The sequence below is a fragment of the Saccopteryx bilineata genome, chromosome 5, assembly GCF_036850765.1.
Source record: "Saccopteryx bilineata isolate mSacBil1 chromosome 5, mSacBil1_pri_phased_curated, whole genome shotgun sequence".
Lineage (NCBI taxonomy): Eukaryota > Metazoa > Chordata > Mammalia > Chiroptera > Emballonuridae > Saccopteryx > Saccopteryx bilineata.
The window spans coordinates 184,947,711-184,973,902 of NC_089494.1; the positions used below are offsets into that span (position 1 = coordinate 184,947,711).

Here is a 26,192-nt window from a genome sequence, read left to right on the forward strand (position 1 = left end):
AAATGCTTTGCCAGTTTTTCTACTGTATTTTTTTTATTGATTTTAGGAGTTTTTCAAATTTCTGGATATGAATTCTTTGGGAGATGTGACTTGAAACGATTTTCATTAATTCTGTGGCTTTTTTATTCTCTGAGTAAATTCTTTAAACAAATGGAGGTCCTTAATCATAATGTAGTCCAGCACTATTTATTGAAAAAGCCATTCTTTTGCCTTTCTGTGCTGTCCAGAGAGAGGCCCATACAGCATTGTCCTTGGTTCCTGCATAACTTAAAGGGAAACTGACAATGTATGGAGCCCTTGATGAAGGAACAGATGGAGAAGGATGTCCTCAAATTTCCTGCAGCAGGAACCCACTTACATGGCACTAACCTTGGATTTCAAATGGGACAATAGAAAAAGTGATGGCGCCTACATTATAAATCTGAAGAGAACCTGGGAGAAGCTTCTGCTGGCAGCTTGTGTCCCTGTTGTCACTGAATATCTCTCTGATGTCAGTGTCTTATTGTCCAGGATCACTGGTCAGAGAGCTGTGCTGAAATTTGCTGCTCCCACTAGAGCCATTGCCATTGATCCCTTCACTCTTGGAAGCTTCACTAACCAGATCCAGGCAGCCATCCAAGAGCTGAGACTTCTAGTGGTTGCTAATCCCAGGGCTGACTGCCGGCCTCTCACAGAGGTGACTTATGTCAACCTGGTTACCACTGCCCTGTGTAACACATTCTCCTCTGCACTATGTGGACACTGCCATCCCTTGCAACAACAGGGGGGTTCACTCAGTAGGTCTGATGTGATGAATGCTGGCCGAGAAAGTACTATGTATACATGACACCATTTCCTGTGAGCACCCAAGGGAGGTCTTGCCTGATCTCTATGTCTGCAAAGATCCTGAGAGATTGAAAAGAAAGAGCAGGGTGCTGCTGAAAAAGCTGTGATCAAGGAGGAATTTCAGAGTGAATAGACTGTTCCTGCTCCCGAGTGGCTCCTCAACCTGAGGTCACATGCACTCTGGTCTGAAGGCATGCAGGTGCCCATGGTGCCTATTCAGCTGATCTCTGAGGCCTGGGGGGCTCAGATCACCACTGGAGACTGGTTTGAAACCCATGCTTCTCAGACCACTGAATGGGTAGGAACAACCACTGAGTGGTCTTAAGGTGTTCTTCTACAAACTCATAAAATAGAAACAAAATTATTAAAAAATAGTTTCTTCAAAAAAACAAACAAACAACATTCTTTCCTCACTGCAGTACAGTAATTATTTTGACATATTCAGTCACTGTATACAGGGTGAGACAAAAATAGGATTATGGTTGTGAGGACACAAGACACCAAGTTTATTCTGTATCATTTTAATTATTGTGTAATTTTCCATATGAACAACTGTAAACCTACCTTTGCCCCATCCTGTATGTGTGGATCTCTTTTTGCAATCTTTGCTGTGCCAGTGGTCAATTTTTCTATCTATAAGCCCAGTGCCATTGTATCTTCATGTCTGTAGCTTTAACATTCTTTGAATAAAATTAATTTTGTCTCAGCCACTTTATCTAGAAATGTGAAGACACCTTGAACACATTCACAAACCATTTATGTTACTAGCTCAAATACATTGCATAAAACTAGCAATATATTTTGCATGTGACTAATGAATTTGAAAATATTATTTATGTTATCTAGAAATTTATGTTTTTGAGGTTATTTATCAGTAAGCACCTTGAGTTTCTCATTATAATATTTCCACAAGATAATTGGGTATTATTTGTTCCATTTTATACCCAAGGAAACCAAAGTTAATTGCTTCACCTAATGTGAGATGAATCATTATTCAAAATTAGAATTCACAGTCCCTGTCTTCTCATTCTGTTATTTAACCAGTGAGGCAGGATGCCATTTTATGCTATTAGTCTTCCTTAAGAAAATAGAAAGCTGTGTTCCTGGGATCAAATGTTGTTTACAGATTCCTATTAAGTCTTAATTTATGGTTAACAAAACTCTGAATTTCTTTACTAACTGGCATGTGTTTAGATGAGTCATACCTCATGATATAACTTATTCAGTTATATGTCAATAATTTAACTTAATTTCATCAATATCAACATTGTCACAGGAGCTGAATATAGATTTCAGATTCTGTCTTTACTGTCTTTTTCCATTTACAAAATTACACTGATCACTGTTATGGTCCAAATTAGCATCTGTTTCTTCTGGAGTATTTATCTTACTCCAGGATTTAGTTCAGTAGCTTCATTCACATTTTTATCTATATCTCAGAAGTAGTCATATTACCTGTTTCAATCCCTCTGAATGTGAAATGTATAGCTCTTCAACTCTATAGTATCTAATATCTGCATTATTCCAAGTTGTTTCTCTTCAATACTAATTATGCATTTTCTGTATTTATTTGGTCTTTGCATGTTTCTCAAAGTTAATTATCTACTTAGATAGTTTAAATTGTGCATGTATTTATTGGACCTTATTAAGAGAGACAAATGATTAGATCCATGGTACAGTACTGCTTCCACTGGTGACTTTTTGCTCAATTTACAAGCTTATAATCAAATATACCTGAAAGATTGACACCGAAGGTAGGTAAATTATAGAATTTGAGTGTATATATATATATATATATATATGTATATTTTAAACTATTCCCATATTTTTGGTAATTTGAAGTTCTTATTGACTGCTTCATCTTCATCTTAATTTAATTATTTTTTTAATTTATTAAATATATTTTATATAGCTCTAACTTTTTTTTCAGCCTTAGCATTATTTTCCTATTTCTTGAATTTTTCTCTCTTTTTTCCCTGATAAAACTGATAAAAAAGACTTAGATCTTGGAATACTGCTTTTATATGGCCACCAGTAGTCATAAATTTTTGTTTATTTATTGGCTTTATGCTTTCTCATTGTTTGCATCTCCAAATTTACTCTTGTATATAAGGACTGCTATAAAAAATAGTAACATACTCACATATTTATGAAAGTACAAAATACTCTGGGGTATTCCTTTAAAGGAAATTTAAAGTTCTGGTAAAATAAAATTGTAGTATGATTCTTCCCTGTTTAACTTAGTTTAACCTTTTGAAATTCAAAATTTCATTTAAATTATATTTAGTGATGTTGAACAGTCCATAACTACTGATCAAGAGAATGCCTGGAAAAAAGACACTAGTTTACTTATAATAAATTTTAAAAGTAAAATATCTGTCATGCAGTAATGTTCAATAAAGTGAAAATATAAAGCTCAATAAGATAAACTAGTAGATATAGTTTGACCGTGGGTTATATATCGTATATTATCATTATTTGGAATATATAATAATATTTCTATAAAGGAGAACATGAGATTGACTTCATGATATGTTTTTCTAGCAATTGGAGTCATACCAAACAAATACACACAAACACATACACAATACTGGCTTAGAGAAGAGTTTTAATTTATTTGTTTGTAAACAAATAAGAAGTAGCTTTTAAAATGTATCCATGTCTATCCACCATGATCTAAATTAAAACTCTTTATACTTTCATGGGATCATGTTTTTTAATACCATTTCAGTCTAAAATAATGACTTCTCAATAATTATTTATTAGACAAAATCTTATTGCTACTTCTAAGAATTAAGTGATTTTTTTTTCCTTTTTTATTTTCCTGAAGCTGGAAGAGGGGAGGCAGTTAGACAGAGTCCCACATGTGCCTGAGAGGGATCCACCCAGCATGCCTACCAGGGGCTGATGCTCTGCCCAACTGGGGCGTTGCTCCGTTGTGGCCTGAACCACTAACACCTGAGGCGGAGGCCTATCATTCCACTTGATCTGCAATGCTCCGGTAGCCTCTGGTAACCGCTGGTCCTCCCTGAGGTGCCCATCCATGAGGCCATGCCAGTGGGTGCTGTTCCTCCCATGCATCACTGCCACTGCCTTTCTCTGAGTATCACAATTGCTACTATTCATCTGTGCTTTTTAAAGTCTTTACTCGGACAAAGTCAGTTTGTGAACAATTTATGTGCAGTTATCCTTTCTCTGTTTAAGTGTTGTTTTTATTCTCAGGGCACCAAAAGCCTTAGCTTATTCTGCAATATAATACAAAAACTTTTGTGAGGTAAGGTTTTTGGCTTTTACTTGTAGCCCAGGTCACCTTCACTCACACACACACACACACACATACACACACACACACACACACACATACCATTTCTCCTTGCCTCTGAATCATAGATGTGGTGGGAAAAGAGCAAGCAAAAATAAATTATTGTGATAAACGTGCTTGTATTCTAAGTCGGTTAAAAGGAAATAGAAAAAAAGGCATAAGCACAGGATGAATAAGAATTTATGAATGTGTAGTGCGCATGTCTTGTTGTGCTTGAAAAGGTATGTTGTTGTGCTACAATGTGTTCTACTTGAGGGATATGTAATCCAAGAACTAAATCTAGAGGAAGTTGTGTTAGAGTAATGTGGTACATACTTATTAGAGGTAGGTGACTGGAAAATATACAGGTTATTTAATGCATTCATTATACAATAAACATTTTTTGACAATCTACTGAATGGAAGGTAAAAACATACCAAATTTATATATAATATAAAGCTATAGAGAGCTATAGAGAGCTATAAAGGCAGTAGCTACTACTTTTACAACAGGAAAGGTGAAACATTGGAGTTGTCAAAGTCTGGGTTCTTAAATATACCAGCTCTAATAGCTTGTGCTTGCACCCTTCAGTGTAATCTTGGACTAGTGCCTGAGAGTTTTGAGAAATCACCCATCCCCATGATAGAGTGAGTCTAAAGATAAAATTGAGTTTCAAACACTATGTTAAACTCTCATTGCCCCCAACTCAAATGACTAAAGTTTTATTACTGAACCAAAATGTCTAGTGTCTTCTCCTAGTGTGTTTTCCTAAGAGGCTTCTGAACTCCTTAGGTGATGAGACCTTGTGTCAACCTCACCCAATTTGACTGATTTTTCAAGGTATACCCAAACACTAGTCTTGTATTTAGTTGAGCTACAAATTCAGTTATACCCAAAAGTCAACAAGAATGTAGATAAATTATTCCAACTTTTTATGCCTCTGTTTAGAAAACAGATTTTTGAAAAGCATAAGCAATAATTAATATTCATTTTTAATCATCTTTCATTGTCTTAGTTAAATTAAGAGACACATTTAATTGTAGAGTTTACAATATCAAAAATGTTTGCCTGACTTCTGGTTGTGCAGTGATAAAGTATTGACCTGGAATACAAAGGTTGTTGATTCGAAATGCTGTGCTTGCCTGGTCAAGGTACATAAGAGAAGCAACTACTATAAATTGATACTTCTTATCCACCCCCCTTACCTTCTTCTCTCTATCCTCTCTCTAAAATCAATATATAAAATCTTATTTAAAAAATAAGCTTGAGTCCTTTTTATACTCAGAAAACCACAAGAGGAAAATATTCCATATCAACAATAAAAGCTATATAAATTACAAAATTAAAACATTTTTTAATGCATAAGAACTTTTTTAGGATGAGGTTGTAATGTAAGGAGGTGAACTGAATTCCAAAAGGTAAAAAGCACCTTGAGGAGATAGAGGATCTATTAAATATTGTGCCTGTAGAAAGAAGCGATAGATTTGAACACAGGTGCATGTAGACCTACCTATAGGTGGCAATATAAACTAATAATGCCCATGTTCTGTGATCTTCTCTCATGCAAAGCAAAAGCCATCTTTTTCTTGGGGGGAAACAAGAAGAGTCTTTCATTTTTTGGCCCCAACACAATATTCACTACCACTGGGAGAAGGATAAAAGCAGGAACCCTCTGACACTAATGGAACAGCTAGAAACCAGCCCATACCTCTGACCCAAGCAAAATCAGTAGCTGCTTGGGAAAGAGAGAAGCCTCCTTTCCCCACCATCTATCTTGCTCTGATCCTACAGAAAGTGCCAGAAACCCACTAATGTTGAGGAAACTTCATTAGTTCAAAGCAAATATTGCCTGCTGCTAGGGAAAGAACAGGATACATGCTCATACCCAGGACTCTTTACCAGTACAGGAAGAGTTGTACTTCCATAAGGAAGAGGAGCAGAAGCTTTGTGTTGCAGGTAAACAAGATGTGGCTAAGACTGACTAGAAAAGAAGAACCAAGAAATCTATTCTGTCAGGCCTGTGGGTGAAGTGAAAAGCAGCAGCAGTTAGCTGCTGGGAGAGGAGAATGACCAAACATGTGGTGCAGTTACATAGGTATTCCTGAAACCTGAAGAATGGAGCAAGAACACTGAGGATAATTCCAGAATTCTAGCCCCACATTAAACAGAACATTAAGCACATTATTCTCCAAATGGAGTTATTCAAACTCTGTGGTGCACTGAGGTAACTATGGCAACACAAAATCCAAACCCAATTGCTAATTAGATTGATTCAAACTCTTATGTTAATAGCCAGGCAGAAGAATAGACACATCTTCTTATAGGCATAACTTATATTTATCTAAGTCTTTACTATTCTTTATTTTACTTTATGAGAGAGACACACAGAGAGAGAAGAACATCGAGCTGCTCCTGTATGTGCCTTGCCCAGTAATCAAACCGACAATCTCTGCATTCGAAGATGATGCTCCAGCCAACCAAGCTATTCAGCCAGGTCTTAGTTGTTGTTTTTTAATTTATTGTTAGAGAGACATAGAGAGGAAAGGAGAGAGAGGGGAGGGGGAAAGAAAGCATTTGTTGTTCCACTCTGTCATGCTTTCATCAGTTGCCTCCCATGTGTGCCCTGACTAGGGATGGAATCTGCAACTTTGTTGTTTTGGAAGGATGCTCTCAACTGACTGAGCTAACCAGCTAGGGAATCTACTATTTTTTAACACATATTTTTCAAATCTATCAAAAATTACACTATCAGGAAATTACATGTCAAAATAATACTTTAATAATCAATAAATCAATTAATAGAATCAGACAAGAGGTTGATGATCCATATATTGGGACTATCAGACAGTGGCTTTAAGATAATTTTGGTTGTCCTGTCCAACTGGCTCAATGGTTTTAGAGTGTCAGCCTGGTGTGTGGATGTCCTGGTTTGATTCCTGGTCAGGGCAACACCGGACAAGTGAACATCTGCTTCTTCACCCTTCCTCCTCTTTCTTCTTTCTCTCTCTCTCTCTCTCTCTCTCTCTCTCTCTCTCCTTCTCCTGAAGCCATGGCTTGAATGGTTTGAGCAAGTTGGCCCTGGGCATTGAGGATGGCTTCATGTCCTAGTCTCAGGCACTAAAATAGCTTGGTTGCTGAACAACAGATCATCAGTCCCAAATGAGCAGAGCATCACCAAGTAGGGGGCTTGTCCAGTGGATTCCAGTCAGATGAATATGGGAGTTAGTCTCTGTCTCCCTGCCTCTCACTTAATAAGAAAAAGAAATACAAAAGAAAAAAAGAAAGAAAGAAAGAAAGAAAGAGAGATGACGTCAGAGTAATGGCGCAGTAGAAAGCGATACCAATAAATCTCTCCCAAAACTGAACAAGATCTTTAACCAGAAACAGAAAAACCTATCCTTGGAGCCTCCAGATGTTTCGCAATACGCCCAAAGGTATGGTCGAGCGAAAAATTGGCTAAATATATAATCAAACCCCAAAGGAAATAGGGAGTAAGAAATGCTCCACTTTCCTCACTAACCTAAATAGGGCTGTTTTCACTGGGAACTGAGAATATAGAAACTGAGGCAGGCAAAGGGGGTGAATAGATCCAGGCCGTGGCACAAATGGCTGAACCAGGCTATGTCATGGAGATCTAAGCTGAGAAAAAATTTAGCCTGTGGCAACCCAGTCAATACAAGCTAACACTCACGCCAAACCCAGACAAAGAAAAACAAGTGGGGCAGCCATTTTCCCCGATCTCCTAGTCAGTGCATGCAGATAGTGAGCAAGAGTTTCCTCCAAGTGCCTTGGCAGTGCGCTCCCGTGTTATCCCACAGAGGGGCAGAGTCAGAGGCCTTTGTGTGGGCCAAAAGCGAAATCTCCAGGCCGCCCCAGCGTCCTGAAAAAGCCGCACATGGGGAGGGAGCAAGAGCCAATTCCAACGCTTGAACTTTTCCGTTTGGGCTGGGGTTTCACTCAGAGTGTGAGACTTCTGGACTGATATTCTGGTCTGCGCACAGATAGTGAGCTAGAGTTTCCTCCAAGTTCCCCAGGAGTGGGCACCTGCCTGTGTTACCGGACAGAGTGGCAGAGCCAGAGGTCTTTGAGTGGGCGGAAACCCCGCCTGATTATGCTAGCAGCTCTGACTGACTGAGCCTTACCCAGAGCCTTATGCTGAGTAAGAATAGAGTGGGGAGTTGCCAGCTCTTTGAGCCTCTTACTATCCAGGCAGAGGCAGCAGCAACCCCATAGCTGGATTATCAGGCTACTAATTGAGGAAGGAAAGACTAGGAGATAGGCTCCAGGAACATGGACTCTCTCACTGTCAGAGCCTATGAATGCTAATGAGCCTCGACTGCCAACGAGACTAAAGCACAATACATTACATCACCATAGAGATTTAGCTACTGCAAACCTCTACATGAGCATGCCAAAGGGGCAGAAACTGAGGTACAGAGTCACCGAACAGGAAGAGGGAGAGAAAAGAAAAAGCAACAAGATAACCTCTCAAAATCAAGAATAATCCACAGACTTTATAACCTATCCCATTTTATTATATTGGTTCATTTGTTTCTCTTATCTTCATTCCTGATTTTTTTTTTCCTCCTCCAATTTGGTCGTTTAACTCTCTGCCAGTCTTACTCTCTCCTCTCCTTGAACTACACTACCCATAAGTGTTAAATCTCCCATTATCTTTTCTTTCCTCTTCCTTTCTCTCTATGAGGGTTGCACACCAAAACCCTTAACTCTCTCTCTCTCTCTCCATTTTTCTTTTTTTAGTGGTTCCCTCTTTTTTTTTCTTTCTTTTCTCCCTCTATATTAGTTTCTTCCTTTCTCCTTTACGTCTCCTCTCATTCAAACCTCAATAATGAACAAATTATCTTATCTGGGACTCAAACTTATGTTTGTGGCATTTGGGGGGGTTTTACTTCACCTTTTTAACTCACTAGCAGTGCTCCCATCCCTGGCTCTCATTTTATCTAGTTCTTGTTCCACTAAATACAATAGTAATTTTTTAATTTGTCCCCCCATTTTCCTCTTTCCCTCTTATTCCTCTCATCATAACTCTTAGTCAACCAACACCTAAAAGTAAATCACTTTATTCTTGACCAAAATTTTTTCCTTATTTGCTTTTTGTGGGTCCATACCTCCTTTTCGGGGGTCTTTTTCTTGCCCCTTTATTACTTCTTCCCAATTCAGGCCCTCCAGTACAAGCATTGTTTGTTCTATTTAGTACAATATAATTCACAGTTCACCACAAAATTTTCTCAGAAAGAGAGGAGAGGAGAGGAGAGGAAAAAAGGAGGAGGGGGGAATAATTTCCTTTTTTTATTTTTATTTTATTTTACTTTTATTTATTTAATTATTAATTTTTTAAAAAACAACTCTTTTTGATTTTTGATTTTTATTTTTTAACTTTTTATTCTTTATTAAATCTCATTAATACAATCAACAAAACCACCCTCAGATGCCATTAAGGAAGAGAAAATTGAATATCATGGATACAAAAGAAAGAGAGGTAACACAGATAGATGAGGAAAAATCTATGGAGAAAAAAATTTAATATATTGGAAACCTTGGAGTTAAACGACAGAGAATTTAAAATAGAAATCCTAAAAATACTCAGAGATATACAAGAAAACACAGAAAGGCAATTTAGGGAGCTCAGAAAACAACTCAATGAACACAAAGAATATATTTCCAAGGAAATTGAAACTATAAAAACAAATCAAACAGATGAAAAACTCAATTCACGAGCTAAAAATCAAGGTAACAAGCTTAGCTAAAAGAACAGGCCAGATAGAAGGTAAAATTAGTGAAATAGAAGACAAGCAACTTGAGGCACAACAGAGAGAAAAAGAAAGAGACTCAAAAATTAAAAAAAGAGAGATAGCCCTACAGGAATTATCTGACTCCATCAAAAAGAATGACATAAGAATAATAGGTATATCAGAGGGAGAAGAGAGAGAAAATGAAATGGAGAACATACTCAAATGAATAATAGATGAGAACTTCCCAAGCCTGTGGAAAGAACTAAAGCCTCAAATTCAAGAAGCAAACAGAACTCCAAGTTTTCTTAACCTTGGAGTTAACCTATTCCAAGGCACATCATAATGAAATTGACACAAACCAAAGGCCAAGAAAAAATTCTCAAGGCAGCCAGGGAAAAGAAGAATACAACATATAAAGGAAGGCCCATTAGCTTATCATCAGATTTCTCAGCAGAAACTCTACAAGCTAGAAGAGAGTGGACCCCAATATTTAAGGTCCTGAAAGAGAGGAACTTTCAGCCATGAATACTATACCCATCAAAGCTATCCTTCAAATATGAAGGAGAAATAAAAACATTCACAGATACAGAAAAGATGAGGGAATTTATCATCAGAAAACCCCCACTCCAGGAATTACTAAAGGGGGTTCTCCAATCAGATACAAAAAACAAAAAGAAAAACAAAGCCACAAGTAAAAGCTCCAAGAAGAAAACAATAAAACCAAATTTAAACTGTGACAACAAGAAAAAGAAAGGGGGGAAAGAGGATGGAGATTAACAGTAGCAAAGGATGATGGAGTACAAAAGTACTCACAAAATAGTGCACTACAATGAACAGGGTAGGAACCCTTTTCATTACTTAAAGGTAACCACCATTGAAAAAACCACCACAGAAGCATGTGATTTAAAAAAGATAGCAACAGAGGAAAGATGTATGGAATACAACCAAATAAAAACAAAAGATAGAAAAATGAAAGAGAAGGATCAAACAAGACACAAAACTAACAGAAAGAAATCTATAAAATGGCAATAGGGAACTCACAAGTGTCAATAATTACACTAAATGTAAACGAATTAAACTCACCAATAAAAAGGCACAGAGTAGCAGAATGGATTAAAAAGAAAATCCAACTGTATGCTACCTACAAGAAACTCATCTAAGTAACAAGGATAAAAACAAATTCAAAGTGAAAGGCTGGAAAACAATACTCCAAGCAAATAACATCCAAAAAAAGCAGGCATAGCAATACTCATATCTGACAATGCTGATTACAAGACAGCAAAATACTCAGAGACAAAAATGGCCATTTCATAATGGCTAAGGGGACACTGAATCAAGAAGACATAACAATTCTTAATATATATGCACCAAACCAAGGAGCACCAAAATATATAAGACAGCTACTTATTGATCTTAAAACAAAAACTGACAAAAATACAATCATACTTGGAGACCTCAATACACCGCTGACGTCTCTAGATCGGTCATCCAAACAGAGAATCAACAAAGATATAGTGGCCTTAAAAAAAACACTAGAGCACCTGGATATGATAGACATCTATAGGACATTTCATCCCAAAGTGACTAAGTATACATTTTTCTCCAGTGTACATGGATCATTCTCAAGAATTGACCATATGTTGGGCCACAAAAACAACATCAGCAAATTCAGAAAAACCGAAGTTGTACCAAGCATATTTTCTGATCATAAAGCCTTGAAACTAGAATTCAACTGCAAAAAAGAGGAAAAAAATCCCACAAAAATGTGGAAACTAAACAACATACTTTTAAAAAATGAATGGGTCAAAGAAGAAATAAGTGCAGAGATCAAAAGATATATACAGACAAATGAAAATGACAATACGACATATCAGAATCTATGGGATGCAGCAAAAGCAGTGATAAGAGGGAAGTTTATATCACTTCAGGCCTATATGAACAAACAAGAGGGAGCCCAAGTGAACCACTTAACTTCACACCTTAAGGAACTAGAAATAGAAGAACAAAGACAACCCAAAACCAGCCGAAGAAAGGAGATAATAAAAATCAGAGCAGAAATAAATGAATTAGAGAACAGAAAAACTATAGAAAAAATTAATAGAACAAGGAGCTGGTTCTTTGAAAAGATCAACAAAATTGACAAACCCTTGGCAAGACTTACCAAGGAAAAAAGAGAAAGAACTCATATAAACAAAATCCAAAATGAAAGAAGAGAAATCACCACGGACACTGTATATATACAAAAAATTATTGTAGAACACTATGAAAAACTTTATGCCATTAAATTCAACAACCTAAAATAAATGGATAAATTCCTAGAACAATACAGCCTTCCTAGACTGAGTCAAGAAGAAGCAGAAAGCCTAAACAGACCTATTAGTAAAGAAGAAATAGAAAAAAACCATTAAAAACCTACACAAAAATAAAAGTTCAGGCCCAGACGGCTATATCGGCGAATTTTATCAAACATTTCAAGAATACTTGGTTCCTATTCTATTGAAAGCCTTCCAAAAAATTGAAGAAGAAGCAAGAGTTCTAAACACATTTTATGAGGCCAACATAACCCTCATACCAAAACCAGGTAAGGATGGCACAAAAAAGGAAAACTACAGACCAATATCTCTAATGAATACAGATGTTAAAATATTAAACAAAATACTAGCAAATCGAATAAAACAACATATTAAAAAGATAATACATCATGATCAAGTGGGATTCATCCCAGAATCTCAAGGATGGTTCAACATACGTAAAAACGGTTAACGTAATACACCATATCAAAAAAACAAAGAACAAAAACCACATGATCTTATCAATAGATGCAGAAAAGGATTTTGGTAAAATACAACACAATTTTATGTTTAAGACTCTCAACAAAATGGGTATAAAAGGAAAATATCTCAACATGATAAAGGCTGTATATGATAAACCATCAGCTAACATCATATTAAATGGCACAAAACTGAAGGCTTTCCCCCTTAAATCAGGAACAAGACAGGGTTGTCCACTCTCTCCACTCTTATTTAATGTGGTACTAGAGGTTCTAGCCAGAGCCATCAGACAAGACAAAGAATAAAAGGCATCCATATCGGAAAAGAAGAAGTACAGGAATCACTTTTTGCAGATGATATGATCCTATACATTGAAAACCCCAAAGAATCCACAAAAGGACTACTAGAAACAATAAGCCAATACAGTAAGGTCGCAGGATACAAAGTTAACATACAGAAGTCAATAGTCTTTCTATATGCCAACAATGAAACATTTGAGAACGAACTCAAAAGAATAATCCCCTCCACGATTGCAACAAAAAAATTAAATACTTAGGAATAAACATAACAAAGAATGTAAAGGACTTATATAATGAAAACTATAAACCATTGTTAAGGGAAATCGAAAAAGATAATGAGATGGAAGAATATTCCTTCTTCTTGGTTAGGAAGAATAAATATAATCAAGATGGCCATATTACCCAAAGCAATATACAAATTTAATGCAATTCCCATCAAAATTCCAATGACATTTTTTAAAGAAATAGAGCAAAAAATCATCAGATTTATATGGAACTATAAAAAACCCCAAATAGCCAAAGCAATCCTAAAGAAAAAGAATGAAGCTGGGGGCATTACAATACCTGACTACAAATTATATTATAGGGGCACAACAATCAAAACAGCATGGTATTGGCAGAAAAATAGACACTCAGACCAATGGAACAGAAAAGAAAACTCAGAAATAAAACCACATATATAGAGTCAAATAATTTTTGATAAAGGGGCCAACAACACACAATGGAGAAAAGAAAGCCTCTTCAATAAATGGTGCTGGGAAAACTGGAAAGCCACATGCAAAAGAATGAAACTGGACTACAGTTTGTCCCCCTGTACTAAAATTAACTCAAAATGGATCAAAGATCTAAACATAAGACCTGAAACAATTAAGTACATAGAAGAAGACATAGGTACTAAACTCATGGACCTGGGTTTTAAAGAGCATTTTATGAATTTGACTCCACAGGCAAGAGAAGTGAAGGCAAAAATTAATGAATGAGACTACATCAGACTAAGAAGTTTTTGCTCAGCAAGAGAAACTGATAACAAAATAAACAGACAGCCAACTAAATGGGAAATGATATTTTCAAACAACAGCTCAGATAAGGGCCTAATATCCAAAATATACAAAGAACTCATAAAATTCAACAACAAACAAACAATCCAATAAAAAAATGGGATGAGGACATGAACAGACACTTCTCCATGGAAGAAATACAAATGGCCAACAGATATATGAAAAGATGCTCATCTTTATTAGTTATTAGAGAAATGCAAATCAAAACGCAATGAGATACCACCTCACACCTGTTACATTAGCTATTATTAACAAGACAGGTAATTGCAAATGTTGGAGAGGGTGTGGAGAAAAAGGATCCCTCATACACTGTTGGTGGGAATGTAAAGTAGTACAACCATTATGGAAGAAAGTATGGTGGTTCCTCAAAAAACTGAAAATAGAACTACCTTATGACCCAACAATCCCTGTACTGGGTATATACCCCCAAAAGTCAGAAACATTGATACATAAAGACACATGCAGCCCCATGTTCATTGCAGCATTGTTCACAATGGCCAGGACATGGAAACAACCAAAAAGCCCATCAATAGATGACTGGATAAAGAAGATGTGGCACATATGCACTATGGAATACTACTCAGCCATAAAATATTATGACACAGGATCATTTACAGCAAAATGGTGGAATCTTGATAACATTATACGAAGTGAAATAAGTAAATCAGAAAAAACTAGGAACTGCATTATTCCATACGTAGGTGGGACATGAAAGTGAGACAAGAGACATTGATAAGAGTGTGGTGGTTATGGGGGGAAGGGGGAGAGGGAGAGGGAAAGGGGGAGGGGGAGGGGCACAAAGAAAACTAGATAGAAGGTGACAGAGGACAATCTGACTTTGGGTGATGGGTATGCAACATAATTGAACGACAAGATAACCTGTACATGTTATCTTTAAATATATCTATCCTGATTCATTGATGTCACCCCATTAAAAAAATAAAATTATTTAAAAAAAAGAAAGAAAGAAGGAAAAATTATAGTTAGTGTATTGAAGGATATAGTGAAAAAAATAGAAGTTAAAACATGAATGGAAAGAGTAAGAATTTAATGAGAGTTGGCAAAATTTTTAAAATATATCAGATAGAAATGCCTGAAATTAAAGCCATGTAATCTTAAAAAGAAAAAAGAAAACAATGTATTAAAGTTTGCATTATCCATATCCTTTGAGGAAAAAACACCTAGGTGGTATTCTCAATAGGAGAAGTGCATTAATAAGAAACGGTATAAAAGAAAATGGAGTAGGATTTGGGGGATGCTGGAGTCATCAAACCACAAAGGAAGTGTGCTCCTAAGTGAAGGTGGAAAGGGAAGAAGGTTGGATAGAAGCTTCTTTCACAGAATGGTTATAAGGAAACTCTCAAGGTGCATAAGATGACCTATACGAACCTTCAAAATATTTTTGCTATCTGAAGCAAAGAAATATAGGCAATTTAAATGCCCCTTACCCTGAAAAGTGATCAATTTAATGTGGTGAAAGTATATAATAATAGACTTAGCACAATAAATAATACATACATATATATATATGTATATATATATTTCACAGAACACTCAATACATTTTCAAGGATACATTTACATATCAATAAGCAAATTGTAAATGGAGTGGATTGAAAAGCCATGCATTCAGTATACTAGAAATAGTAATAAAAGGCGAAAGGAATGGGACTGGAGAAGAAGGAGGACAAAGAAAAATAAAGTATAATTAAAACACATTAAAGGGAGACTTTAGACATAATGTTGCTGATGTTGTGTCATGAACTTGATTCTGTGTATGTGAAGTTCTATGAAAAAATAAAAAATAACAAAGGAAATATCTGTTTTTGTCTTCTTCCTTCAAAGTTAAACAGCATTTCCTGCCTTCTCACTATGGTAGATGATGGTATTGGCATGTCTCTCCCCTTCCTTCTAACTTCATCTTCATTAATCTATACATTTAATTTTATATTATCAAGTGTGAGAATATTAATATTCTCTTCAGCATTTATAATTTAGTCTTCTATATTTTGTCAACAAGTTGATTATATAAAATTGCAACTGTTAAGGTGCTTTTGAATCATCATGACTGTAAGTCAGGAGTCCCCAAACTACGGCCCGCGGGCCACATGCGGCCCCCTGAGGCCATTTATCCGGCCTCCACCGCACTTCTGGAAGGGGCACCTCTTTCATAGGTAGTCAGTGGAGGAGCATAGTTCCCATTGAAATACTGGTCAGTTTGTTGATTTAAATTTACTTCTTTGTTATTTTAAATATTGTATTTCTTCCCATTTTGTTTTTTTACTTTAAAATAAGATATGTGCAGTATGCATAGGGATTTGTTCATAGTTTTTTTTGTAGTCCGGCCCTCCAACGGTCTGAGGGACGGTGAACTGGCTCCCTGTGTAAAAAATTTGGGGACCCCTGCTGTAAGTAGTATTCTTTGCTGAGTCAAATGGTATATTAAGATTATGTATTCTACTCTAATTGTTAAATGTTAACAGTAATTAAGGCACTAAAATGAAATTGTTCCTTGGATCCATGTCAAATATATTAATATTTTCTTTTTTAAATTTTTTTTTATTTTTCTGAAGTTGGAAACGGGGAGGCAGTCAGACAGACTCCCACATGCGCCCAACCAGGATCCACCCGGCATGCCCACCAGGGGACAATGCTCTGCCCATCTGGGGCATTGCTCTGTTGCAACCAGAGCCATTCTAACACCTGAGGCAGAGGCCACAGAGCCATCCTCAGTGCCCGGGCCAACTTTGCTCCAATGGAGCCTTGGTTGCGGGAGGGGAAGAGAGAGACAGAGAGGAAGAAGAGGGGGAGGGGTGGAGAAGCAGATGGGTGCTTCTTCTGTGTGCCTTGGCCGGGAATCAAACCCAGGACTCCTGCATGCCAGGCCGATGCTCTATCTTTGAGCCAACTGGCCAGGGCCAATATATTAATATTTTCTACATTGTATTAAGTACAGTATAGCCAGAGCCATTTTAATTTGCATCATATGTGGATGATGATTTTTTTGAAGGTAAGAGACATCAAAATTTTGTTTATAATTATTTGAGATAGAAACACATGCTATTTACTAATCCATTGATATCAATTAATTATTTGCTATTTTATCTGTTATGTGGAAGTAATTTAATATTTTTGACAACATTCATTTTAATGCAGATATTATTCTACTTCATATAGAAAAAAATTAAATGGAGAACCACTAGGGAAAAAATAAACATTAAAACTAGAGGTTAAATAGATACAACTTTATTTCTGAGTCCGTGTTTAGCAATTAAATCTGATTAAGAAATAACATGATTCTATGAAATAGTCTATTTTATAATTAATAATTTTTAAAAAATGACCACATATATTGTGCACTTACAAGCTGATATGCTATACGCTAAAAGTATTACACACCTCATCGACTTTATTTTTCACAACATTTCTAGTTGTGGGGTTTAATCATTGTTTCCACTGAATAGGCAAAATAAGACTGAGAGAGTTCATATAGTTTTTCCAAGGGCACACAGCATGGAAGGTAAAAGGAGTCTGGTTATCATGTCTGAGACATTAAAGATGTGGGCGATATTGCTGATGTAAACTTTATCAGTTAGGATTATAAGTGACTGTATATAATAGTCTGTTAGGCCTGCTGTAATAAAATATTGCAGAATGAGTGATTTACGCAATAGAAATTTATTTTCTTACAATTCTGTAACAAGAAGTTCAAGGTGTGAACACATTTAGTTTCTTCTAAGGCCTCTCTCCTGGGCATACAGATTAATGCCTTTTGCTGTGTCCTCGCTTGGTCATCATTCAGACTGTATTTTCTGTGTCATAATCTCTGCTTCTTATATGGACTCCAGTAATACTGAATTAGGACTCACCCATAAAATCAAATGTTGCCTAATCTTTTGGAAGGTCTGCTCAATCTCCAAATATAGTCACATTCTGAAGTACTGGGGGTTAGGACATTAGAATTTGGGTAGGACACAATTCAGTTCAGAGCACCGAACAGTCAATATACTCTGAGAGTCAGCTAGAGTAGAGCATTTAAGAACACAGACTCTAAAGCCAGTCTGTCTAGGAACAAACCTTGTTCTATGAGGTAGTAGATTTCTCGACTTATAATCTTATCTCAAAGATTTTCCTAAATACACATATTTAGAATATATCCTGATGAATACAATTTAGTTTAAAATTAAACTTCACCAAAGGTAAATTTCTGAATAGGTAATATAGACGTGGGTGAAAACTGTTTGACCACATATCGTTGAATGAACAAACACAGTGGAAAAATCATACCCCAAATCGTCTATGATTCCACATGTTGAGAAAATTTAAATTCTTATATATTTTTGAAATTTACAAGATTCATGGGGTCAAAATTAAAATTAATTTTAATAATAAAGATATAATAATAGACTATATAATATATAACAGATTAATAAAATTGTGATAACAAATTATAATAACTAGTTTGATGAGTCAGTTTATAAGAGGTGTTCACAATAAAAGTAGGGTTTGCACATAACTATTTTTGAGGATAGATGACAAAATGTTGTTAAATTATTTTTAACCACCAAATAACCAATCATTTTTTTAAAACTTTTATGAATCAAAGATATTATCCAAAGTAATTATTTTGTTTGTCTATACAATTTATCCTGTAATAGTGAAAAATGAAAAAAAAATTCTTGAATTCTGATAGTCAGTTCACCTTTTTCAAAAAATATGTTTTTCATATTAAATAGGGACATAATTGAATATAGGTTTAACTAGTAAAAAGATACAGAAAACAAAAGTACATAGAGAATTATTCTATATTTCAAGAGTCTTGAACCTCAATCTTTATATCCAGATTTTTTTTTATTCCACTTAAGATATTTTGATCCACTTAAAGAGTTGTCAAAAAACTTAGAATCCTGCCCTGGACAGTTGGCTCAGTGGTAGAGTGTTGGTCTGGCGTGCAGGAGTCCCGGGTTCGATTCCCGGCCAGGGCACACAGGAGAAGCGCCCATCTGCTTCTCCATCCCTCCCCCTCTCCTTTCTCTCTGTCTCTCTCTTCCCCTCCAAGGCTCCATTGGAGCAAAGTTGGCCCGGGTGCTGAGGATGGCTCCGTGGCCTTTGCCTCAGGAGCTAGAATGGCTCTGATTGTGGCAGAGCGAGGCCCCAGATGGGCAGAGCATCGCCCCCAGGTGGGCATGCCGGGTGGATCCCCGGTGAGTGCATGCGGGAGTCTGTCTGACTGCCTCCCCGTTTCCAACTTCAGAAAAATACAAGAATGAAACAAAACAAAAAAACCTTAGAATCTTCCTGACCAGGAAGTGGCACAGTGGATAGAACATCGAACTGTGATGTGGAGCACATGGGTTCGAGACTCCGAGGTTGCCAGCTTGAGCGCGGCTCATCTGGTTTGAGCTAGGCTCACCAGCTTGAGCCCAGGGTCACTGGCTTGAGCAAGGGGTCACTAGCTCGCTGTAGCCCCCCCCCCCCCCGTCAAGGCACATATGAGAAATCAATTAATGAACCACTAAGGAAGTGCAATGAAGAATTGATGTTTGTCATCTCTCTGTCCCTCTCTCTGGCTCTCTGGCTCTGCCACAAAAAAACAAACAAACAAAAACAAAATCTTAGAATCTTTCATTTTTACTTTGTGTGTATGAATGCATGTGTGTTTGTGTGTATATATCTGTATTTCTTGACTGGCTGTAATAAGACTCCTACTTATATTTTTTGTTTGTTTTTTGCTTAGACTTCCATTTATTTCCAAATAGACTATGTTAAGGATAAAAATAGCTGTACTTTATGTAGTATTATCAGCTGTAAGTGGGTATTACTTATTCTAAGAAGCCATAAAAGAGAAAAGCAGAAAAGTAACATTTTCAGGACTTACATGTGCCTACTATTGAATACATATGTTTTATTAAGAGAAATTACGTACGTCAAACTTGAGTAAATAACTAATAATTGTCAGAATTAGAATGACTATTTCATTTCAAGTCCCATTAAGATTTGACGACTATATTCATGTCTATTCATTTCTTGTGCCATTTTTAATTTGATTGTTTGAGGTTTATGGTTTATTATGGAACTGTATGAATTCTTTATATATTTTGAAAATTAGTCTCCTATCAGATATGTAATTTGCAAATATTTTCTCTCATTCAGTAGGTTGTCTTTCATTTTGTTGATAGTTTCCTTTATTGTTTCGAAGTTTTTTAACTTGATGTAGTCCCACTTTATTTTTGCTTTTGCTTTTGGTGTTAGATTCAAAAGTTATTACCAAGGCCTAAGTCAAGGTGTTTACCACCTATGTTTTTTTATATGAGTTTTATAGTTTTAGATCTTACACTCAAATCTTGAATCTGTTTTGTGTAAATATTTGTGTATGGTAGAGTACAGTGGTCTATTTTCATTCCTTTGAATGTGCTGTCCAGTTTTTTCAATACTATGTATTGAAGAGACTGTCTTTTCCCCATTGTATGTATGTTTAGCTTCTTTGTTGTAGATTAACTGACCATACATGTGTAAGTTTATTTCTGGATTGGCCCAGGCTGATTGGCTCAGCAGTAGAGTGTCAGCTTGGCGTGTAGAAGTCCTGGGTTTGATTCCTGGCCAGGGCACACAGGAGAAGTGCCCATCTGCTTCTCCATCCTTCCCCCTCTCCTTTCTCTCTATCTCTCTCTTCTCCTCCCACAGCCAATGCTCCATTGGAGCAAATTTGTCCCGGGTGCTGAGGATGGCTCCATGGCCTCCACCTCAGGCTCTAAAATGGCTCTGGTTGCAACAGAGCATTGCCCCAGATGGGCAGAGCATTGCATCCTAGTGGGCATACCGGATGGAACTCAGTTGAGTGCATGCAGGAATCTGTCTCTGCCTCCCTGCTTCTCACTTCAGGAAAATGAAAATAAAAAATAAAAAATGTTTATTTCTGGGCTATCTATTATGTTTCATTAATCCATGTTGCTAGTTTTATGCCAACACCAAACTATTTTAATTACTATAGCTTTGGAATATTACTTGAAATCAGGAACTGTGATATCTTCAGCTTTGTTCTTTTTTCTCAAAATTTGTTTTGGCTACTCAGGGCATTTAATGGTTCCATACCAAGTTTAGGATTGCTTGTTTTATATCTGCGAAAAATGCCACTGGAATTTTTATAAGTATTTCATTAAATCTGTATATTTCTTTGGGTAGTATGGACATTTTAAAAAACATTAATTCTTTTCATCTATGAGCATGGGAAACCTTTTCATTTATTTGTGTCATTTTAAGTTTCTTTCCTTAAGTCGTTATTGCTTTTAATATACAGGTCATTTACCTCCTTGCTTAAATTTTTTTTCTAGGTATTTTATTCTTTCAATGCAGTTGTAAATTAAATTGTTGCTATTTTTTAAAAAAAACCTTTACTTATTGATTTGAGAGAGAGAGAAAGAGAGAATTATTTATTGTTCTACTTAATTATGTATTCATTGTTGATTCTTTTATATGAGATCTAATCAGGGATTAAACCCATAACCTTGGTATATGGGATTGTCACTAACCAACTGAGCCAGAGCTGGAATTGTTGTTTTAATTTCCTTTTCTGATAGTTCATTATAGTGTCTAGAAATGTGATAGATTTTTGTATATTGGTTTTGTGCCCTGTGACTTTATTAAATTGGCTCTGGCTAGGACTTCTAATAAGATATTGAATAGAAGTGGTAGAAGTAGGCATCCTTATTTTATTAATCTTTTTAGATCTTACATGAAAACTTTGAGCTTTTTATTGTTTAGTGTGATATTAGCTGTGGGCTTGTCATATATGGCCTTTATTATATTGAGGTACATTCCTTATGTTCCAGCTTTGTTGAGAGTTTTTATAATTAGATGTAAATTTTGTCAAATGCTTTTTCTGAATCTATTGAAATTTGATAGATGATTTTTATCCTTAAGTTTGGTATTGTGGTGTATTACATTGATTGATTTGCAGATGTTCAACAACCTTGCATCTCTGTAATAAGTCCCACTTGATCATGATTCTTTTAATGTATTATTGAATTGAGTGTGCTAATACTTTGTCAGAACATTTTGAATCTATGTTTACCGGAGATATTAAGCTGTATTTTTTCTTGTGGTATCCAACTTAGTTTTGGTAAAACTAGTTTGAAAGAGTTACCCCCACTTCTATTTTTTGGCAGAACGTGAGCACAATTGGTATTAATTTTCTCTGAATGTTTGACCAAATTTATCAATAAAGTCATTTGATCTTATACTGTTGTCATTTGGTACATTTTTGACTACTGTTTTAATTTTTTCACCTGTAAATACTCTGCTCAGATTTCCTCTTTTATCATGATTTACTCTTGCTGGGTTTTAAGTTTCTAGTAATTTATACATTTCTTCTACTTTGTTCAATTTTTGGTGTACACTATTTATGGTAGTCTCGTGATTTTTTCATTTTTGTGGTATCAGTTGTAACATCTCTTTCATTTCTCATTTTATTTGTTAGAGTCTTGTCTCTCTCTCTCTCTCTCTTTTTTTTTTTTTTTTTTTGTATTTTTCTCAAGCTGGAAACGGGGAGGGACAGTCAGACAGACTCCCGCATGCGCCTGACCGGGATCCACCCGGCACGCCCACCAGGGGCAACGCTCTGCCCACCAGGGAGCGATGCTCTGCCCCTCCAGGGTGTCGCTCTGCCGCGACCAGAGCCACTCTAGCGCCTGGGGCAGACGCCAAAGAGCCATCCCCAGCGCCCAGGCCATCTTTGCTCCAATGAAGCCTCGGCTGCGGGAGGGGAAGAGAGAGACAGAGAGGAAGGAGGGGGTGGGGGTGGAGAAGCAAATGGGCGCTTCTCCTGTGTGCCCTGGCCAGGAATCTAACCGGGTCCCCCACACGCCAGGCTGACGCTCTACCGCTGAGCCAACCGGCCAGGGCCGAGTCTTGTCTCTTTTATGGCTAATGTTTATCAATTTCTTTTTTAAAGAACCTGATTTTAGTTTTATTAATAATTCCACTGTCTTTTAGTTTCTATTTATTTATTTCTACTCTAATATTTGTAATTTTTTATGCTTTATCTTATGGGTGCTAAAAATATTACTTTTTTTCCTCCAACTTTCTAAGTTCTTCCAGCTAGGCTAATAATTAAATTAACAAAGATACATTACCAGGAGAAATAAAAATTTTAATACAGTGTATAGGAAATTCAGATAAGCATGAAAATTCTGCAGATAGTAAAGCAACGTTTGGTTTCTGTGAAATTTTAGACAAAGGGGGTAAAGGGGTTGGCGGATGGCATATTAGATTTCTGAAGTGAGAATGGACAATTGACAGGTAGTTGAGGAAGAGCACAATACACACAACAGGAATTTTTTTCTAGGCAACTTAGAAACAATTAGTTACATGGGGTATCTAGCTAACAGGTTCCTGCCTATAACCATTTTATTTACCACACTTAATTTAAATTAGGTTAAGGCAAACATCCTAAAATTTCCTTCCTGAAGCAAGCTTTTCTATCTGAATTTCTTGGGCAGGAAAGGAATAACAGTCAAGTATTTCTTTCTGAAGCTTTTGTTTCTTAATAAAAAAGTTGAACAAATATTCCAAAAAGGCAGCTTAAGGGTGGAAAACTTTGGTTTCTTTCAATTTCTTCTTTATTTTATAGTTCTTTGAGGTATAAAGTTAGGTTTTTTTATTTGATACTTTTCTACTTGAAGTAGCCATTTACTGCTTTGAATTGCTCTCTTGGAAATGGTTTTGCCTCATCTCATAAATTTTGTGTAATATATTTCTATTTTCATTTATCTTAAGGCATTTTTTTTTCTTTTTTGATTTCTTATTTGGCCTATTGGTTGTTCAGTAGCCTGTTGTTTAATTTGTATATAATTGTGAATTTTTTAGTTTTCTTTGTGTAACAAGCATCAGTTTTATACCATTGTGCTTTGAAAAAGTATATGATATGATTTCTATCCTTCTAAATTAATTAAAACTTGTTTTTTGGCCTAACATATGATCTATTTGTGTACTAATAAAAAGAAATCACCTTGATCGATCCTTGTCTTCTTAAAGAAAAGGATTCGGTCAAGAGACAAAGTGCAGGAAGTAAAGCAAATATTTATTGGCCTTGCAGAAGGAAATTCAGAGAAAAGCTGGCCTTGGAGACAGGTTCGGAGGATTAGCCTGGGATGAGCTGCTGAGCTGCCACTGCCTGCTGCTCCCCTGGTGGTGAGTCCCAGAGTTCCTTAGAGCTTAAAAGAAACAAAGAGGCAAGAAAAATGTGCCTGCCAGGGAAGAGGAGGAGACAAAGGAGGAGAAAGGTTCAGGAGTGCTCCTGGAAGGGAACACTTTCTGGGTCTTTCATTTTAAGGCTTTTAAAAGTGGAGATTTTAGCCCTGGCCAGATACCTCGGTTTGTTAGAGCTTTGAACGAAGCACAGAGGTTGCTGGTTCAATCCCTGGTCAGGGCACATACAGGAACAGATCTCTGTTCCTCTCTGTCTTTCCCTCCCTGTCCCTTCTTGGCTAAAATCAATAAATTAAGAAAAAAAATTCTAAAAGTGGAGATTTTAGGGGAGGTTCCAGGGGAGTAACTCAATAGCATATATCAGCTCTCCAGGGGTGCCCTTTCAGGATCATGGTCTCCACTGATTGGTTGGTTCCAGAGAGTCAATAGTCAGTGCAGCCGGGCCTGAGGTCAGTGTGGTATTGCTTGTCTGGTTTTGCTGGTTTTGTTGACCAGGAGCTAAAATACAACTGAAGCCTAGATGTTATCCTGAGGGATTAATACTTAAGGGAGTGGTTGTGCAAGGCCTTGCTTATGGGTCATATGAGGCTAATCTCTTACCCTTGTGCCTCCTTTAAGGGGGCCTAAAACCACATGAGTGGCATATGCCAGGGGAGGAGAGGTCAGAGGAAAGTGCAAACCACGTGACCAGTGACATGAAAGGTCAGGGGATTTAAAACCACATGACCAGCTAAGGGAGGAAAGCTGACCCTGGAGCTGAGGTCTTTGTCTTCCCAGTTTTGCCCATTATTAGGCACTTAAGGCTTTCCACCCTGATGACCTGTACCTGACCCACTTTCTTTTCTCGGCTCGTCTATCTACCACATTTGTGAAAATGTTTATGTGCCCTTGATAAAAAAATATATATTTTATTGTTTTTGTATGGAATGGGATGTAATTATCTAAGTGCATATAGTTTGAAGTGTTTTTTAAGACTGCTGTCCCTTATTGATTTTCTGTCTAAATGTTCTATACACTGATGCAAGTGGCATATTAATGTCTCCTACTATGATAGTGTAGCTGTGTATTTCTCCCTTTATTTCTGTTAATATTTGCCTTATGCATTTAGGTCCTCTTATTATGGGTGCATATATATATTTACAAACGTTATATGTTCTTGTTGGATTGTCCTTTTTATCGTTATGTAATGTCATTCTTTGTCTCATATTATAGTCTTTGTTTCAAAGTACTATTTGTCTGATGTAAGTATAACTACTCCAGCTTTCTTTTGGCTTCCATTTACTAGAAATATTTTTTTTTCTTTCCCCGTCATTTATTCAACAAAGGAAGCAATTAAGATCTCAGAACGAGAGGAGGGTGTGTCTGGGAAGAACTGTGTGTCCCAGGGGAGGAGCCTGAGTTGATTCAGGGGAGGGAGCTCCCTCTGTGTGAACTTTTAAGGCGTGCTAAGACCCTGAATGGTTTTCTCAGCGGTAGAGCGTAGGCTGGCATGTGGATATCCCAGGTTTGATTCCCAGTCAGGGCACACAAGGGAAGTGGCCATCTGTTTCTTCACTCTCTCTTCTCTCCCCTCTCTCTTCTACTCTCTCTCTCTCTCTCTTTTAAAATTAATTTTAATAAAAAATATGGAACACTTCATGAATTTGTGTGTCATCCTTGCACAGGGGCCATGCTAATCTTCTCTGTATCATTCCAATTTCAGTATATGTGCTGCCAAAGTGAGTACACTATAAATATTCTTTTTGACCTTTCACTTTTAGTCTGTCATTTTGAAGCAAACTATAGAATTTTTTTTTTGTATTTTTCTGAAGTGTGAAGCGGGCAGGCAGAGAGACAGACTCTCACATGTGCCTTACCAGGATTCCTCTAGGCATGCCCTAAAGAGGGTGATGTTCTGACCACCTGGACCATTGCTCTGTTGCAACTGGAGCCATTCTAGCACCTAAGGTGGAGGCCATGGAGCCATCCTCAGCGCCTGGG

The 26,192-nt window shown here is 36.7% G+C and overlaps 1 non-coding gene and 1 pseudogene across 1 annotated transcript; one reads left to right on the top strand and one right to left on the bottom strand.

The window, feature by feature from the left end:
• Positions 1 to 288: 288 nt before the first annotated feature.
• On the top strand, positions 289 to 1,150 carry LOC136306599 (small ribosomal subunit protein uS2 pseudogene; annotated as a pseudogene).
• A 24,681-nt stretch (positions 1,151 to 25,831) lies between these two features.
• Positions 25,832 to 25,938, bottom strand: LOC136307085 (U6 spliceosomal RNA). Its single transcript, XR_010725776.1, has one exon. It is a non-coding gene; the product is annotated as a U6 spliceosomal RNA (small nuclear RNA).
• Between the last annotated feature and the right edge of the window lie 254 nt (positions 25,939 to 26,192).